Raw genomic sequence first — 20848 nt, 5'->3', positions numbered from 1 at the left:
CGCCCAAGTTCGTCACCTTGGGGATCGCCAGTACTTCTAGTAGAGAAGAAGGATGGATCGTTAAGGATGGTTGTTGATTATCGAGGATTGAATAAGATGACGATCAAGAACAAGTACCCACTGCCTATGATCAATGATTTGTTTGATCAGCTGCAAGGAGCTAAGGTGTTTTCCAAGATCGATCTGCGATCAGGGTACCACCAACTGAAGATTCGAGAGCAGGATATACCTAAGACAACTTTTACCACTAGGTACGAGCCATATGAGTATACAGTTATGTCATTTGTCCTGACTAACACACCTGCCTATTTTATGAACATGATGAACAAGGTGTTTATGGAGTTTTTGGATAAGTTTGTTGTGGTGTTCATAGATGATATTCTGGTCTACTCGAAGAATGAAGAGGAACATAAGGAGCATTTGCGTTTGGTACTTGGGAAGCTCAGAGAACATCAGCTATACGCCAAGTTCAGCAAGTGTGAGTTTTGGTTGAAGGAAGTTGGATTCCTTGGACATGTTATATCCGGAGAAGGAATAGCGGTAGACCCCAACAAAGTCGTCACTGTGAAAAATTGGGAGGCACCCACGTCAGTTGGAGAGATCCGGAGTTTTCTCGGACTCACAGGATACTACCGGAGGTTCATTGAGAATTTCTCGAAGATTGCAAAGCCTATGACAGAGTTGTTGAAGAAGGACACCAAGTTCAAATGGACTGAGGAATGTGAGGCTAGTTTTTAGGAATTGAAGAAACATTTGGTTACATCACTAGTGTTGATTCTGCCAGATCAACGCAAGGATTATGAAGTGTATTGTGACACTTCTCGTCGAGGAATTGGAGCAGTGCTTATGCAGGAAGGAAGAGTTGTTTCATATGCCTCATGACAGCTTAAACCCCATGAGTTGAATTATGCTACCCATGATTTGGAGTTAGCAGCAGTAGTGCATGCGTTGAAGATTTGGAGACATTTTCTCATCGGAAACCATTGTGAGGTATACACGGATCACAAGAGTTTGAAGTATATCTTCATGCAGAAGGAGTTGAATCTCGGGTAGAGGAGATGGTTGGAACTCATTAAGGATTATGATATGAAGTTGCACAATCATCCCGGAAAGGCTAATGTAGTAGCCGATGCGTTGAGCCAAAAGAGTCATGTCAATACACTCATGACCGGAGAGTTACCCAAGGAGTTAGCAGAAGACCTTCGTGAGCTATGTTTGGAGATAGTTCTGAGAGGCTATGTAGCAACATTGGAGATTCAGTCTACTTTGATGGATAAGATCAGAGAAGCACAGAAGATGGATAAGGAGATTGCCGAGATAAAGGAAAGGATGAACAAAGGAAAGGCTAAAGGATTTCGTGAGGATGAGCACGATACCTTATGGTTCGAGGACCGCGTATATGTGCCAAATGATCAGGAGATCAGGAAGCTGATTTTACAGGAGGCCCATGATTCACCATATTCGATTCACCCAGGAAATACCAAGATGTATCTGGATTTGAAGGATAGTTTCTAGTGGACCAGAATGAAGAAGGATATTGCGGAGTATGTAGCACTTTGTGATGTATGTCAGAGAGTGAAGGCAGAGCATCAGAAGCCAACAGGATTGCTACAACCATTGCCAATACCCGAATGGAAGTGAGATAAGCTAGGCATGGATTTTATCACGGGATTACCCAGGACTCGTTTAGGCTATGACTCGATATGGGTTGTAGTCGATCGTTTGACGAAAGTAGCTCATTTCATCCCAGTGAAGACCACTTACACCAGTGCTAAGTTGGCAAAGATATACATGACCAGGATCGTATGTTTGCATGGAGTTCCAAGGACCATTGTATCAGATAGAGGAACCAAGTTTACCTCAAAGTTTTGGAATCAGTTACATGAAACTTTGGGAACCATGCTAGAGTTCAGTACAACTTTTCACCCGCAGACGGATGGACAGACTGAGAGAGTCAATTAAATTTTGGAGGACATGTTGAGAGCTTGTGCACTAGATTATGGATCTAGTTGGGACGATAATTTGCCTTACGCAGAGTTTTCTTACAATAACAGTTACCAAGCCAGCTTGAAGATGGCCCCTTTCAAAGCATTGTACGGAAGAAGGTGTAGAACACCGTTGTTGTGGGATGAAGTTGGAGACCGACAGTTGTTTGGACCAGATTTGATTAAAGAGTCTGAAGAGAAGGTTAAACTGATTCGCGATAGACTCAAGGTAACCCAGTCCTGGCAGAAGGGTTATGCGGATTCTAAACGCAAGGAGACAGTTTACGAAGTCGGAGACAAAGTGTACCTTCGTGTATCTCCACTTCGAGGAGTGAAGCGCTTTGGAGTTAAGGGAAAGTTAGCACCACGTTTTGTGGGACCATACAAAGTTTTGGAACGCATGGGAGAAGTTGCTTAGAAGATGGAATTGCCCGAAGGGTTGTCAGGAGTTCACGATGTGTTCCACGTTTCCCAGTTGAAGAAGTGCCACGCAGAGATGGCTGATATCCCTCTAAAAGATACAATGCCACTGGAAGCGATATAGTTGGATAGCGATTTGACCTACGAGGAGCCAGTCAAGATTCTTGATTTTGCCAGCCGAGTTACACGCAGCAAAGTTATCAAGTTTTGCAAGGTTCAGTGGAGTCACCATACCGAAGATGAAGCCACCTGGGAACGAGAGGAAGACCTACGGAAAGATCACCCTCACCTATTTTCTAGCCAACCCGAATCTCGAGGGCGAGATTCATCTTAAGGGGGTAGGTTTGTAGCATCCCAAATTTTCAATTGGAATGTTATACATTATATCATCATTGCATATCATGTTTTATTGCATTTTGGCTTGATCCTAGAAATTCTACGCAACTCAAGGACCCACGGAGAGAGTTAGGAATTTTGTTATTTTTCATATTTGAGTTTTCTCAAATTTTGAAAAGAGGATCATTTGATTTTAATTATTTTCTCTTCGAATATTTCTTTTATAAAAATTAAAGAGAGAGAGGATAAAATGACTTCCTCAAAATAAAGAAATATTGGAGATTTAATATTAAAATAAAACAAGATTTTTATTTGGAGTTTTATTGCTATTTTATTTGAATTAGGAAAAAAAATATGATTTTCAAAATTGCATTACAGTGCCAAATAAATGTTCACCTTGTCCGGTATACTTTTAGAGGACGGGGAAAATTTATTTCAGGATTTTTGGAGTCCATTTAGTATTTCTTTTATTTGTTTTTCTGCATGGAATATCTTAAAAAAAAGGAAACCGACTCCGGGCCGTACCTGAGCGGGACTTCGCCCGGGGGGGGGGGCTTTATAAGCCGGGGTACCGCAGACCAAACACGCGCCCCGCCGCTCGAACCCTAGCCCTGCCCGATCCGCCGCCGCCGCCAGCGCCGCCGCCTCGCCTCGCTGCCGCCCGCCACTACCGCCGCCACCAGACGCCGCCCCGCCCTGTTCACCGGACCTTGCCGGAGGTAGTCGCTGCCGCCGCCTCGATTTTCACGAGAAAACCGATCGTTTTTTTTCGAAACCATAGATCTGTTTTTTAGATCCGGTTCAGTTTTTTTGGTTTAGTTATTTAGCGGACGTTCATCCTACGTTCGTTTTAACGAACGGTTTTCTTCCGTTAGTCACAGACAGCGAACGTTCGTTCGTTAGCCTGTTCGTCAGTTTTTTCTTTTTCTCGGATTTTTCACGATTATTTTCGATAGCGATTTCTGTTCCAATTTTCGTTTTAGTTTATCTTTTCGCTCGTTTATCAAAATCAGGCGATTCAAGCGCCTAGAGTTTCGTCTCGAAGCCCTCTTTCTTTTAAACCAGCTTAAACAAGTTTTTTCTACTATAAAATTTGACTTTAGTCCATATTAGTAATCGGAGCTTCTTTCTTTCGCAGTTTGAGTTTCGTTGCTTCGTTTGATTTGATTCTTTTTGCAAAAGGAGTTCTTAAGTTGAACTTTCTTGTTAGATCTTCTTATTTGAGTTTTACCCGTGCCGCTTGCTTGATTGCTTGTTTGATTGTGATAGAGTACCCGGAGTGCGAAGCGTGCTACTATGAGTCTCTAGGTTTCACGGATCATCAGCAAGGCAAGTAACACTTTGATCATACTTCTTTACTACCCAGTTTTTATTGCATTAGATCAACCCTCAAACAATTGCATGGTTAGGATCTGAATAAATTGTGGGTTGGGAAGTAGATAAGGTAGTACCTATTCACCTGTTTTAATATCAAACCCTGGGAGTTACTTCTACATTGCTTATATTGCTATGCTATGCTAGTAGACGTGGTTTGGGTTTGAGTGTATCCCTGACAGATGTGAGTTGTTAATTAATGGTTAACTTAAGGTGGCAACTTTAATACACATCTGGGTCGATTGAGGCACCTGGGGAACCCAGTGATTGCCTGTATTTTTTTGGAAATCCCGGAGTACCGTGTAATTTTCCTATGGACTGCCACCGAGGCTCAAAGGGATCATAAGATTATTCATGCTGGAAACTTCTGTGTGCAGCCACATGCCATTATGGGCTCTGGCATAGTTGAGTAAGTTGTGGGAAACCTTTCCATGATGGGCTAGCAGATGTAGGGGGTTGTAGGTGTACCGACCTATCTATCGGTTAAGGGGACCTCTTTGGAAAGACTGTGTCTCGGTCATCCGTTTCTCAAACATTATGTAGTGCGAGAAATCCAACGGAGGAGATCGAGTCTTGTGGGGAAAAGTGTACAAACCTCTAGAGAGTGTACAAACTAATCATGGTTAGCCGTGTCCCCGGTTATGGACATCTTGAGTATCTAGTTCTTGGATTATCATGTGGATCTCATCACTCTTAAATATAATTTGATGGGGTTATTAACTACTTTTAATTGGGATTGAGATGGGGTTTACCATTCTCAATATTTTCAACAAACTTTGTAGTTAAATAAAATATATTCCTTTGCAGTAGGGAAAATTGGCTTTCCGCAAAACCTATTAACCAGACAGCCTCCACCAGCCTTATATGCATGTAGTGATAGTGTTATTATGTTCATTACTCTCTTGTGTTACATTGCCAGCATATTCTATGTGCTGACCCGTTTTCGGGCTGCAACGTATTATGTTGCAGACTTTTCAGATGACGAGCAAGGAGCCTTAGGTCGTGGTCTTTCACTCAGTGATGTCGTTGGAGTTGATGGACTCACTTTATCTTCCAAGCCTTCTACTGTTATCGTTTTAGATGGCCTTAAGCCATATTTATTGTAATAAGTTCTCTTTTGAGACATTCGATGTAGTAAGTGTGTGATTGCAACTCTGTTATAAATCCTCAAGTACTGCGCGTGTCAGCATTACCGATCCAGGGATGACACTGATGCACAGAGATCAGACTGTTTGAGGTCTGGTCGCTACACATGAAGACTTGGAATGACTTAAAAGTTAGACTAGCCAAAAATAAAACCATTGATAAGGATTTGCAGCAGCAAATCAATAAGGAGAAAGAATGTTTGAGACAAGTGTTAGTGATATTAGTAGCCATTGTTAAATATCTTGGTAAATGTATTTTGGCTTTTCGTGGATCTAGTGAGGAACTTTACCAACACAATAATGGTAAATTTTTTCATGTATAGAGATGATTGCTTAATTTGATACAATAATGCAAGAACATCATAGACGAATTCAAAATGATGAAATTTATTATCACTATCGCAGCCACAAAATTCAAAATGAGTTGATTTCTCTCTTGTACTCTAGGGTTACTAGTTCTACGTTACAAATTATTAAAGAGTCTAAATATTACTAGACAATAAAATTTAGCTACAAAGGGCTCTACACATTGATTTAAGGACACCAGCAGTCGAATCAGCGTATGAGTGCACCAGATGTACCGGTGCTCCAGCGATTGCTCGCATGATCCGCTCGAGTAAGCCAACCGATGTACCTGGGCCGCTGCTCCCTAGATCGTTTGTAACGCCCCAGATATAACTTTCCCAATTTGTACTCCAACTCTTGCCGTTTCCGGCGTTAAGTTATATTTATTTCTCGGGTTCGGGTCTTTGTCTCCGTGTGTTGTTTTCATTTTCATGCATCTCATATCATGTCATCATGTGCATTGCATTCGCATACGTGTTCATCTCATGTATTTGAACATTTTCCCCGTTGTCCGTTTTGCATTCCGGCGCTTCGTTCTCCTCCGGTGGTAATTTATAGTTTTCTTTCATGTGTGGGGATTAAACATTTCCGGATTGGACCGAGACTTGCCAAGCGGCCTTGGTTTACCACCGGTAGACCGCCTGTCAAGTTTCATATCAATTGGACTTTGTTTGATACTCCAACGGTTAACCCAGCGACCGAAAAGGCCTTGTGTGTGTTGCAGCCCAACACTCCTCCAATTTGCCTCAAAACCCATCAAACTCTTCTTCATCACCTAGAGCGTTTGATCATGATCGCGTTGTCGAAAACCGCACCTCATTTGGACTCTCCTAGCTCCACTTATGCCTATAAATAGACCCCCCCATTTTTCGGATCACCTTTCCCATGAAACCCTAAAAAAATTCATCTCTCCGCCCGCCGGACAACGTCCGCCCCCGGCCGGACAGCGTCCGCCGCCGCCTTCGACCAACCGGGGTGCGCCACGTGGCCTCCGCCACCTACCACCGCCGCCGGCCCGGGAGGCCCGATCCGGGCCCCCGCGAGCCCGAAGTCCCCGCCGCCAGGCCGCCTCCTCTCTCCGCCGCCTCCCTTGGCTCAGGCGGGCGCCGCCGCCGCGGGCCGCCCCGCCACCGCTCCGCCCCGAGCCGAGCCGGAGCTCGCCGCGCCACCGCCGCCTCGCCGCGCCGGCGAGCTCGGACCGCCGCCCCGCTCCACGCCAACTCCGGCCACCGCGCCGCGCCTTCTCTCCTCCATCTCCGGCCACCACCTCCAACTCCGGCCGGCCAACCTCGAAGGACGCGCTCCGGTGAACAGTGATCTGGATCCAGATCCAGATTTGGAACCCTAGGGTTGACTTTTTCTCCCTCTCCCCTAATTTTTGTGCACACTTTGACCGGTGATATCTCCGCATCCGTAGCTCCGATTTGGACATATAGTATATCAAAATGTTCGCCTCAATGAGTACATCATTTCATTCCATTGCATCATTTTCATTTGAGTTCATCTTGATGCCCGAAATGCTGTTAGAAGGAGGCTTCGTGAGTTAATTGTCAGATCTGCTAGTTCATCTTAGACATTTGTCATTTTTGCCATGATTGTTGTGTGCATGATATGCCTATGAGTCCTTCATATGTTTTGTTAAGCATCTTGTTATATTTCCATGGGTGCAACCCATGCATTTTTAGGATGTGTGTGGTGACTTGTGCAAGCTTGCTAAGTGAGGCACCCGGTAAATATGTTTTCAGGGACTTAGTAGTTTTCACTAAGTCTGGGATTATTTAGTTCGTGATGCCATATGTTCCTGCTGTTTCCTAATGATCCGTGCCTCTTTTGAGGATGATCAGTAAAGGAGTTTTGTTAATCTTGTTATGCTCTATCCATCCATGTCTTTACTTGCAATTATGGAGCACACTAGCTTGAGTCAATCGAGCTCTACCTTTGCTTCGTTGTGAATCTGGGCAGATCGTCAACTCGTTTGTGATTTTGCCGATGCTATTGTAGTTGATCCGTGCATGCTATGCCATTGTTCTTGCCATGTCTAGCTAGCATTTTGTGTCTTCTTCATGGATGTATGCTTGCTTTGCCATGACTTGCACCGTAGTGAGTGCATCGAGCTCGTTTACATGTCTTCGTGAGTTATATTTCAGCATGTCTCAATTTTCACTAAGTCTGAAAACTGATTATGTTTTTGCTATGTTCGTGTGCTTGTTAGTATATTTTGTGATCCCTTTTGGCCCCAGGTCACTTAGGGTCTTTTGTTAAGCTTGTTGAGTAGCTCCATGCCATGTTCTTCTTTGACATAATCAGGTCATATATCATGTTGTTTTGCTGCTCCGAATAGGGCTTCGTGATCTGAAATTTCAGACAAGTGTTAATTTCACTAAGTCTGAAATCTGTTTTGCATTTGCGTTTTTGCCATGCTTGTTTGAACCTCATAATGGATGAATTGCCGTGGCTCAGTGCTAGTCTTTTGTTAAGCATCTTGTGTGCATCCCTGCCATGTATTTTGTTGTCATGTTTGGTGGCTGTAGCATGTTCATTTCATTGCATTTAGATGCCTACTTGCTGTAAATCGCAGACCGGTGTCATTCTTAAAACGCTTGCCATTTCCAAACCGTAACTCCGATTCCATTGATCTTTATATCGTTTTCAAGCGATTTCATCTCATCTTTCCAGTGGCACACTTGGAATTCCAAGTTGAGGCCAGGTTCATGCATTTACTGTCATATCTTGCATTTGACATCCCGCATCGCATCCCGCATAGCATATCGTCATTTCATCATATTGCTTGGTCTTGCACGTGGTTGATTGTATCCTTATTGCTTGTTTGTCTTGTTGGGTAGAGCCAGGAGACGAGTTCGCTAATGAGGAGCCCGTTGAGTTTGCTTTTGAGGATCCAGTCAACTCTGACAACTGTGTAGGCAAGATGATCATACCCTCGAAATCACTACTATCTTTGCTATGCTAGTTTGCTCGCTCTTTTGATATGCCAATGCTACGATGCCTACCACTTGCTTGCAAGCCTCCCAATTTCCATGTTGAACCTCTAACCCACCATGTCCTAGCAAACCGTTGATTGGCTATGTTACCGCTTTGCTCAGCCCCTCTTATAGCGTTGCTAGTTGCAGGTGAAGATTGGAGCCGTTCCTTGTTGGAGCATTTACTTACTTGTTGGGATATCATTATATTGTTATTTATCTTAATGCATCTATATACTTGGTAAAGGGTGGAAGGCTCGGCCTCTCGCCTAGTGTTTTGTTCCACTCTTGCCGCCCTAGTTTCCGTCATATCGGTGTTATGTTCCCGGATTTTTTTGCGTTCCTTACATGGTTGGGCTATAATGGGAACCCCTTGATAGTTCGCCTTGATTAAAGCTTTTCCAGCAATGCCCAACCTTGGTTTTACCATTCGCCACCTAGCCTCTTTTTCCCTTGGGTTACCGGAGCCCAAGGGTCATCTTATTTTAACCCCCCCCCCCGGGCCAGTGCTCCCTCTGAGTGTTGGTCCGAACCGGGCAGCCTGTGGGGCCACCTCGGGGAAACTTGAGGGTTGGTTTTACTCGTAGCTTGACCTATCTGAGTGTGCCCTGAGAACGAGATATGTGCAGCTCCTATCGGGATTTGTCGGCACATTCAGACGGTGTTGCTGGTCTTGTTTTAACCTGTCGAAGTGTCTTGAGTTACCGAGATACCGAGTCTGATCGGAACGTCTTGGGAGGAGGTCTATTCCTTCGTTGACCGTGAGAGCTTGTCATGGGCTAAGTTGGGACTCCCCTGCAGGGATTGAACTTTCGAAAGCCGTGCCCGCGGTTATGGGCAGATGGGAATTTGTTAATGTCCGGTTGTATCTAACTTGAACCTTAATTAATTAAAATGAATCAACTGAGTGTGTTACCGTGATGGCCCCTTCTCGGCGGAGTCCGAGAAGTGGACACGGTGTTGGAGTAATGCTTGCGCAGGTTGCTCCTCTAGATTCTCACTCGCGCTTTGCCTCCTCTTCTCGCTCTCTTTTGCGTATAAGTTAGCCACCACATATGTTAGTCGCTTGCTGCAGCTCCACATATATATTGCCTTACCCTTCCTATAAGCTTAAATAGTCTTGATCGTGAGGGTGCGAGATTGCTGAGTCCCTGTGGCTCACAGATACTATAACTCCAGATGTAGGTCCCGATGATTCTGCTCCAGGTGACGAGTACGAGCTCAAGTGGGAGTTTGACGAAGACTCTCAGCGATACTATGTTTCCTTTCCCAACGATCAGTAGTGGTGCCCAGTTGGGGTGATTGGGACCGTGTCACATGTTGGGTTCTCTTTTATTTTGGCGCCGTAGTCGGGCCTTGAGTGTATGGATGATGTAATGTTATTTATGTACTTGATTGACGTGGCGAGTGTAAGCCAACTATGTTATCTCCCCTTTATTATTCATATTTCATGGGATGTTGTGAAGATTGCCTAACTTGCGACATATGCCTTCAGTGCGATTATGTCTCTAAGTCGTGCCTCGACACCTGGGAGCTATAGTCGCATCGAGGGCGTTACATCTTTCTGGGAGCCTTTTCATGAATCGGGTTGTGGTGGGCTGCTTAACTGCTAACGGCCCAACTTGTTCCTCTTTTCTTTTTGATTTTCTCCTAGTTATGGTCTGCACTCGTCCTAGTGATAGCGGCATCGTCCGTCATCCATATCGCCGAACTAGGGGTTTGTGTCTACCCGACCATGCCGCCTTCTCCTTAGCTTCGTCGCCCTCCCTGTCATTGTTGAAGAAGCATGCGACCCATCGTGTTCCCTACCATCACTAGGGTCGATTCCTAGCTATCCTCTTAATTGATGCCTCATCGCACAGGCTTCTACTTCTTCCATAGCATCTTCAACCTAGCGCACCTGAAAGTGCAACTAATCCCCGGGTGGCTTTCGTAATGCATAACAACATATAGCTCATTGAACTAATATCCATTGAAGATAAATATTTCTATATGTTCAATGATTGGCATGACACGGACTAGAGATGTCGACCCCTCAAAATGCTAAGGACAAAGATTGGCAAAAGCTCAAGACTCTTCATTTCTATTTAAGTGATCCAAGATCACATTGAGTCCATAGGAAAGCCAATACTATTAAAAGGGGATGAGGTGTTGCTTAATGGTCTACTTGCTCAAACTCCTTAGTGCCCTCAACCACTTTCTCCATACAAATATGTCCAAACCCTAATTCCAAAGTTGGCCCCACTGATTCTTTCTACCCGGAGCCACCAAGTTCATCTGACATATCCACTACCAGAAACCCTAACGATTTGGTCACACCGATACGGATCTTGGTCCCACCGAGATGACCTTGCCAGCTGTAACACCCATAATGCGGCTATATCTCCCATGTGTCGGGCACGACTTAGAGGCATAGCCGCATGGTAGGCTTGTCGCAAGAGGGGTAATCTTTACACATCCCATGTACTGAATAAGAAAGGGATAAAGAGTCGGCTTACAATCGCTACTTCACACAAATACAAGTTAAACCTACATCATCCAGATTACAATCAAGGTCCGACTACGGAACCAAAATAAAGGAAGACAACCCTAAATGCTAGATCCCCGATCCTCCCAACTGGGCTCCACTACTGATCAACAGGAGGCGAAACAAAACAACGACTAAGATCTTAATCGAGCTCCCACTTGAGCTTGGTTGCGTCACATGCACTGGTATCATCGGCACCTGCAACTGTTGGGAAGTATCTATGAGTCACGAGGACTCAGCAATCTCACACCCACGAGATCAAGACTATTTAAGCTTATGGGTAGGAAAGGGTAGTGAGGTGGAGCTGCAGCAAAGCACTAAGCATATATGGTGGCTAACTTACGCAAAGGAGAGCGAGAAGAGAAACAACGCAGGGTTGAGAAGTTAATAGTGATCAAGAAGTGATCCTGAAGCTACTTATGTTCAAGCATAACACAAGACCATGTTCTCTTCCCGGACTCCGCCGGAAAAAGACCATCACGGCTACACACGCGGTTGATACATTTTAATTACGTTAAGTTTCAAGTTCTCTGCAATCAGATATTCACAAATTCCCATATGCCCATAACCGCGGGCACGACTTTTGAAAGTTCAAAACCCTGCAGGGGTGTCCCAACTTAGCCCATCAGAAGCTCTCATGGTCAACGAAGGATATTCCTTCTCCCAGGAAGACCCGATCAGACTCGGAATCCTGGTTACAAGACATTTCAACAATGGTAAAACAAGACCAGCAAAGCCGCCCGAATATGCCGACAAATACCGATAGGAGCTGCACATATCTCGTTCTCAGGGCACACCGGATTGTCCAAACTTCCTGTAGGCTAGCCCAGAGTTGCCCCTGGTGGTCACCGACGGCTGACAGGTTGGACCAACACTCAGAGGAGCACTGGCTCGTGGGTTTAAAAATAAATATGACCCTTGAGTTTGTAGAACCCAAGGGAAAAAGGCTTAGGTGACAAATGTTAAAACTAAGGTTGGGCCTTGCTGGAGGAGTTTTATTCATAGCGAACTGTCAAGGGGTTCCCATAACACCCAACCGCGTAAGGAACGCAAAATCAAGGAACATAACACCGGTATGACGGAAACTAGGGCGGCAAGAGTGGAACAAAACACCAGGCATAAGGCCGAGCCTTCCATCCTTTACCAAGTATATAGATGCATTAATTAAATAAGAGATATTGTGATATCCCAACATATCCATGTTCCAACATGGAACAAACTTCAACTACACCTGCAACTAGCAACGCTATAAGAGGGGCTGAGCAAAAGCAGTAACATAGCCAAACACCGGTTTGCTAGGAAAGGTGGGTTAGAGGCTTGACATGGCAATATGGGAGGCATGATATAGCAAGTGGTAGATAGCGCAGCATAACGATAGAGCGAACAACTAGCAAGCAAAGATAGAAGTGATTTCGAGGGTATGGTCATCTTGCCTGAGATCCTGCAAGGAAGAAGAACGAGTCCAAGAAGTAGATGAACGGACGTAGTCGAACGGATCCTCACAACTCCGGAACGGAACCGAAGCTAACGAGAGAAGCAACCCGGAAAGAAACAAGCAACATAATCAACAACCATCACATAAACATGGCATGATGCACAACCAAGTATGATGCATGTCCGGTTTAAATATGCCTGACATGGCAAAGTGCAACAAACAAAACTACAAATTAAGTGGAGCTCAATATGCAACGAGTTGCATATTGACGGAACACCACATCAATTATTTAGTTCACTCCTGATTAGGTACCCAACAAAATTAAATGTTCTTAACATGGCAAGAGGTGAAACATGAGTAAAATACACCGCTAGGCATTTTAAATGAGGCCGGAAACATCAAACAACAATTCCGGTAAATCCTCATGTGCATTAGCAATATAGGCAAACAACACTTTTAACAATTTTTAATGTTGTTATCATGACGCGGATGGCATGTGCAAGTTTTATGAAGTATTTATGAAAATGTTGACATAAGCATATTATGGGGCATTTGTCATTGTGGCGGAAATAAAAGGGGTGCCACGGGAACGAATCCGAAAATGATGCCACGGCAACATATCAGTTCCGGTAGCTCATGGAGATACCGGTGCAAAAGGAAAAGTGATGGGAGCGTGTCATGCAAGGATGTTGGGGTGCTCCCGATTACCGGATGTCCCACATGACGGTGGCAAGGCAAAAGAGGGGCTTCGTGCAACGAACAACTCCGACACGGAGCAAACACGGGCATCTCATACACCACACATGCATTCATTCACGGGCGTCGTCTCGGTGTTATACCTTTGAAGCATGCGGTTTTGCGGCGGTTCGAGTTCATAGCGGAAGTAGTGGTACTCGCGGATCGTAGTGGAAGTAAGGGTTCACGAGTCGAAGAGGAAGTAGTCGTTCATGTTCGAGGAGCGGTAGTGGTACACGGTCGTCATCGAACTTGGCGTCACATCACGTAGTCGTACACATTCCGTAGATGTCCCTGTCATCGGTGTCGTGGTAGTTGCGGTCCGGACATGCCGGTCCCATTCTTGCGACGGTAGTCGTTCACGTTCGTTCGAAGAGGTACTTGATGACTCCAACATCTTCGGGGCGACGGTAGTCGTACACGGGTCTTTGGTAATGGTAGGTATACACACGTGGTAGTAGAACTTAACGCTTGCGTTACACGTGTCTACATCGACAATAGTGGTACACTAGTCGAAGAGGAACTTGATGCATCAAAGGTTTTTGGTGCCACGGTACTTGTCAGGTCATCATGTAGACGTACTTTCAAAGAGGAACTTGCCGCGTCCCAAAATGAGCAAGGCAAAAGCCCTCATTCAACAGTGCTCGAATTTGACGAAATCCACGAACGGTTCTTGGCGTATCCTGGTCTTGTCGGCGGTGTCGGTCTCCTCGGGTCAAAAATGATGTGCAAGGGCCAGAGTGGCCGGCAGCGGCAGGATGAAGGCACAGAGGCCTACGGCTGGATGCGGTCATCGCAGGAGGTAGCTCGAGGAAGCGACGCAGTGAAGACGGGCAGCTGAAACAGCACAGTCGAGCCTTGGCATGTTGAGCCTGCTAGCGGCCTAAGCGAGCAACGCAGAGGAGAGCTCGAAGCAAAGCAGGGGCGTCGATGTGAAGATTGACGACGGGGACTTGAAGCATGGTTCCTACAGCGCCGGGAACGGCGAAGACGAGCGTATCCTGGTCGGCCGGTGCCGGATCCGGGCAAATGGCGGCGCGAACGGAGCTCAGGGGCAGAGGAGCTTGAGCGCGGGACGGTGACCTGGTGGCGTTGGCGCTCCTACAGGCGTTCATGGTGACGGCGGCCTCGGGCTGGTCCGGCGGCTGGACTCCGGCGACGAGGAGGGGGCAAAGGGGAACGGGACGAGGGCGAGAGGAAGGAGTGGGGATCGGGCATAGGCTGCGGTTCGGGAGGAGAACGAGGGGGATGAGGACATGGGGGTCGGGCGTGGAGGCTTCTGGCGGCGCAAGGGAAGATGCGAGGGAGATGGTTCGGCTGGGCCTAGGGTTAGCATGAGAGGGTGTCGGCTGGGCCTTAGAAGGCTAGATAGCCATAGGTGGGCCACGGGGATGGGAAAAAGGACCTGGAGCTATATATCTCTCTGTCCTCTTCTTATTTTCTTTGGCAGAAAACAATTAAGGAGAAGAAAAGGAAAGAAGGAGGTTAGGGAAAGAATTTGAGTACGCGGATAAATTTCCCGGACTCACAAGAATACGAGGAATTTGACAAAAATGGCCTGAGGGTTTTTAGAGTAAGTAAAATCCACACGCGTTGTATTTAACTCGGCAAGTTTGAATTTCGAAACCCATTCAAATGAACTCCAAATGGGTTGAAATTATAGGAGGTGACCCTACACAATAGATGTGATTTATGGGCAGATTTGGAACATTAATGGAGAAAGTAAAATTGCAACCCAATTTGCAATTTAACTTAAAAGGTCGAAAAGGAAGGATAGGATGTTGAATCGGGTAAAGGAAGAGTTTAAGAGTAGTGCAAATGTGTTATGGGTGATTCCAAGTTAATGAAATATTTAATAATAGCTCCCTAAATATTAGGAGGATATGTTATAAAGAGAACTCACCATGTGAATTCCCTCAATTTAAATGGATAAAAGATCCATGCCATTTATTTAGTTGAGTTAAAAAAATGGCATGATGACATGATGCAATGCACAAATGCAAAGATGAATGCAATAGACAAAACAAATGATGGATTTAAATATCTCATTCCTGACAACTTGTCACCCATGAAACATGAAGGACACTATCAAGAATGATATAACACCATGTCAAAAGATAAGGTAGAAGGAATTGCACTTTGGAATGGAAGATGAAGAATGCTTGAACTCCTCAAAACAAGACATGTGTTGAGCACCATGTTTATTTGAGAGTATTGCTTGGCGGATCATAACTTCAAGAGAAATCTTGAAGAGCAATAGAAGAATGCAAAGAATCCTTGACGAACTACCATGTAGAGCCTCCGTGAAGAACTCCGGTAATAAAAGGATGATAAAAGGAAGATAAGTTGAAAACACAAGTTGAAGCCTTGCGATGATTTAGATGGAGCTTCGCGGTGATATAACCGAGAAAACTTGGAACTCCAGAAAAGAAAAGATGAAGCAATTGAAACCGAGAATTTATTCATCATGAACAAACTCCGAAGGAAGGAATTAATCACTTGGATGAAAGAAGAATAAGAATTATGTTATGCGTATCCTTCACCAATTTAAATTGATGACAAGAAACGGATTTGGCATACTACTTATTCTCATAGAAAGGATTGGGGAAAGACATAGCGCAAACTTGAGAAGGTCTTCGACGAACCACCGGTAGGATTTGGAAAGAATGTATGAATTGATATGATAACGAAGGAAGAGAAATCTTGAATGAACAACCGTAAGAATTGAAAACTAATGAAGAAAAGATAGCTAAACACCAGGAAGAATTAGAAAATGAACGAAGATACAAGAGAGAATTTGATACAAGAGAACGAAGAGATCACGAGCTGATCAGAGAATACTTGAATGATGCACCGGTAAGATTTGGAGAACGAGAGCTGAAAGCTGAGAATGGATAAACCCGAAATGATGGTCTCCGGAGAATCAAACTAAAAAGACACTTGAATTGCCCCGAATGGTTGAAAAGAATTCTCACAATCGGAAACAATTATGAGCGGATGGCATCAAGCTAGAACCATGAATCTTGAGAGAACGGGTAAGATTTGGAGGAAAAACTCTTCTTCGGTCTTCAAAATCCAAGAATGACAACGAGAAACACCACCATGAATTGTTGAGATAGTCCGGGATGACGAATAGAAAGGTTGAGCCAACGGTGAAAATAATTTGACAGATCTTGGAGAAATACATATGACTGATGATAATTCATTCTTACGTCAAACTTGAAGAGGAATTTGAGAATAACTCCGGAAAAAGAAGAGTTAGGTAAGATCCTGGGAAAAGACCTGTGGATTAGAGCCCACTCAAAAGATACCCCGTTGAAGAGATTGCTTGAAAAGAGAGATTGCACCGGTTGAATTAAATGGCTTGAATGAGATAACAATCTCGAAATAGCTTGAACGGATTAGGAGTGAAAGCACGAATCTTCTGAGATATCTTCAGCACTCCGGAACAAATGAATAGCGAGAGGTGAATAAATTAGAAAGTCTTCGATAATAACTTCCAACATGGAAAGCATGTGAACCAATGAAAAAGATATGATCAACACTGAAAGCTTGATTTGAACCCACCAGAGAACAAAACGAGTGAAGAGTGACGAACTTGAAGCTCCGTTAGTATCTTCTTGAGAATCACCGGATAAGAACATTGATGGAAAGGAATGGAGAGACTTCCCATCAATAAAAAGATACTTGAATAAGAAATCTGAGTCCTCGAAGAAACCAAAGGGTGGGAGGGCGGGAAAACAAAGGCAACTTGGGACGGATGAAACAAATACCGTTGAGAAAAACTTAGAATTGATCTTGCGGATGTTGAAAGTGATCGGATCCACTTGAAGAGAAACACGCCGGTTGAAAAGGGTTGACAAGACAATCTCGATTATCATGAAGGATTGGTATTCACATAGGAGTATGAGAACACCGCTTAGGAAAAGGTATGGAATCAACACTTGACTTCGAAGCAACTCGAATACTACCACTGAAGAACAGAACAAAGGATTGGCTTGCAAAATAAACCAGAAACAAACATATGATAGATCCCATATCGTATCATGTGTCTGTTGGAAAGAATTCCTATGTGATACTTGAATTCCCACTTATAAACTCCCGAAACTTTCTGGTTATGCAATCAGGTGTTGGGGATAAAGGGGAAGCATAATATCTCACCCAAAACTAGCAAATCCTACATCCAGCTGTATCCATCCTTCAACACATAACCAAGAAACCTTCGGAAATCATGTACCTCAACCTTTGAAATGTTGGGGAACGTAGTAATTTCAAAAAAATCCCACGCACACGCAAGATCATGGTGATGCATAGCAACGAGAGGGGAGAGTGTTGTCCACGTACCCTCATAGACCGAAAGCGGAAGCGTTAGCACAACGCGGTTGATGTAGTCGTACGTCTTCACGATCCGATCGATCAAGTACCGAATGGATGGTACCTCCGAGTTCAGCACACGTTCAGCCTGATGATGTCTCTCGAACCCCGATCTAGCCGAGTGTTGAGGGAGAGTTTCGTCAGCATGACGGCGTGGTGACGATGATGATGTTCTACCGACGCAGGGCTTCGCCTAAGCACCGCTACCGTGTTATCGAGGTGGACTGTGGTGGAGGGGGGCACCGCACACGGCTAAAAGATCAAATCAATTGTTGTGTCTATGGGGTGCCCCTGCCCCCGTATACAAAGGAGCAAGGGGGAGGTGGGGCCGGCCAGGAGGAGGCGTGCCAGGAGGAGTCCTACTCCCACCGGGAGTAGGACTCCCTCCCTTCCTTGTTGGATTAGGAGAAGGGGGGAAAGAGGAGGGAGAGAGGAAGGAAAGGGGGGGTGCTGCCCCCCTCTCCATGTCCTATTCGGACTAGAGGGGGAGGGGCGCGCGGCCCTACCCAAGCCGCCTCTCCTCTTCTCCACTAAGGCCCACTATGGCCCATTAAGCCCCCCCCCCGGGGGGGGGGGGGGGGGTTCCGGTAACCCCTCGGTACTCCGGTAAAATCCCAATTTCACCCGGAACATTTCCAATATCCAAATATAGGCTTCTAATATATCAATCTTCATGTCTCGACCATTTCGAGACTCCTCGTCATGTCTGTGATCACATCCGGGACTCCGAACAACCTTCGGTACATCAAAACTCATAAACTCATAATATAACCGTCATAGAAACTTTAAGTGTGCGAACCCTACTGGTTCAAGAACTATGTAGACATGACCGAGACACGTCTCCGGTCAATAACCAATAGCGGAACCTGGATGCTCATATTGGCTCCCACATATTCTACGAAGATCTTTATCGGTCAGACCGCATAACAACATACGTTGTTCCCTTTGTCATCGGTATGTTACTTGCCCGAGATTCGATTGTCGGTATCTCAATACCTAGTTCAATCTCGTTACCGACAAGTCTCTTTACTCGTTCCGTAATACATCATCCTGCAACTAACTCATTGGTTGCAATGCTTGCAAGGCTTAAGTGATGTGCATTACCGAGTGGGCCCAGAGATACCTCTCCGACAATCGGAGTGACAAATCCTAATCTCGAAATATGCCAACCCAACAAATACCTTCAGAGATACCTGTAGAGCACCTTTATAATCACCCAGTTACGTTGTGACGTTTGGTAGCACACAAAGTGTTCCTCTGGTAAACGGGAGTTGCATAATCTCATAGTCATAGGAACATGTATAAGTCATGAAGAAAGCAATAGCACTGACATACTAAACGACCGAGTGCTAAGCTAACGGAATGGGTCAAGTCAATCACATCATTCTCCTAATGATGGGATTCCGTTAATCAAATGAGAACTCATGTTTATGGCTAGGAAACATAACCATCTTTGATCAACGAGCTAGTCAAGTAGAGGCATACTAGTGACATTCGGTTTGTCTATGTATTCACACAAGTATTATGTTTCCGGTTAATACAATTATAGCATGAATAATAAACATTTATCATGATATAAGGAAATAAATAATAACTTTATTATTGCCTCTAGGGCATATTTCCTTCAGTCTCCCGCTTGCACTAGAGTCAATAATCTAGATTACACAGTAATGATTCTAACACCCATGGAGTCTTGGTGCTGATCATGTTTTGCACGTGGAAGAGGCTTAGTCAACGGGTCTGCAACATTCAGATCCGTATGTATCTTGCAAATTTCTATGTCTCCCACCTGGACTAGACTCCGGATGGAATTGACGCGTCTCTTGATGTGTTTGGTTCTCTTGTGAAATCTGGATTCCTTCGCCAAGGCAATTGCTCCAGTATTGTCACAAAAGATTTTCATTGGACCCCATGCACTAGGTATGACACCTAGATCAGATATGAACTCCTTCACCCAGACTCCTTCATTTGCTGCTTACGAAGTAGCTATGTACTCCGCTTCACACGTAGATCCCGCCACGACGCTTTGTTTAGAACTGCACCAACTGACAGCTCCACCGTTCAATGTAAACACGTATATGGTTTGCGATTTAGAATCATCCGGATCAGTGTCAAAGCTTGCATCAATGTTACCATTTACAATGAGCTCTTTGTCACCTCCATAAACGAGAAACATATCCTTAGTCCTTTTCAGGTATTTTAGGATGTTCTTGACCGCTGTCTAGTGATCCACTCCTGGATTACTTTGGTACCTCCCTGCTAGACTTATAGCAAGGCACACATCAGGTCTGGTACACAGCATTGCATACATGATAGAGCCTATGGCTGAAGCACTTTCATCTTCTCTCTATCTTCTTCAGTGGTCGGGCATTGAGTCTTACTCAACTTCACACCTTGTAACACAGGCAAGAACCCTTTCTTTGCTTGATCCATTTTGAACTTCTTCAAAACTTTGTCAAGGTATGTGCTTTGTGAAAGTCCAATTAAGCGTCTTGATCTATCTCTATAGATCTTGATGCCCAATATATAAGCAGCCTCACGGAGGTCTTTCATTGAAAAACCCTTATTCAAGTATCCCTTTATGCTATCCAGAAATTCTATATCATTTCCAATTAGCAATATATCATCCACATATAATATCAGAAATGCTACAGAGCTCCCACTCACTTTCTTGTAAATACATGCTTCTCCAAAAGTCTATACAAAACCAAATGCTTTGATCACACTATCAAAGCGTTTATTCCAACTCCGAGAGGCTTGCACCAGTCCATAAATGGATCGCTAGAGCTTGCACACTTTGTTAGCTCCCTTTGGATCAACAAAACCTTCCGGTTGCATCATATACAACTCTTCTTCCAGAAATCCATTTAGGAATGCAGTTTTTACATCCATTTGCCAAATTTCATAATCATAAAATGCGGCAATTGCTAACATGATTCGGACAGACTTAAGCATCGCTACGGGTGAGAAGGTCTCATCGTAGGCAATCCCTTGAACTTGTCGAAAACCTTTCGCAACAAGTCGAGCTTTATAGACAGTAATATTACCGTCAGCGTCAGTCTTCTTCTTGAAGATCCATTTATTCTCAATGGTTTGCCGATCAATGGGCAAGTCAACCAAAGTCCACACTTTGTTCTCATACATGGATCCCATCTCAGATTTCGTGGCCTCAAGCCATTTTGCGGAATCTGGGC

This window comes from Triticum aestivum, chromosome 7A (genome assembly GCF_018294505.1).
Source record: "Triticum aestivum cultivar Chinese Spring chromosome 7A, IWGSC CS RefSeq v2.1, whole genome shotgun sequence".
NCBI classification, from domain to species: Eukaryota; Viridiplantae; Streptophyta; class Magnoliopsida; order Poales; family Poaceae; genus Triticum; species Triticum aestivum.
This window is presented reverse-complemented; position numbering follows the sequence as displayed.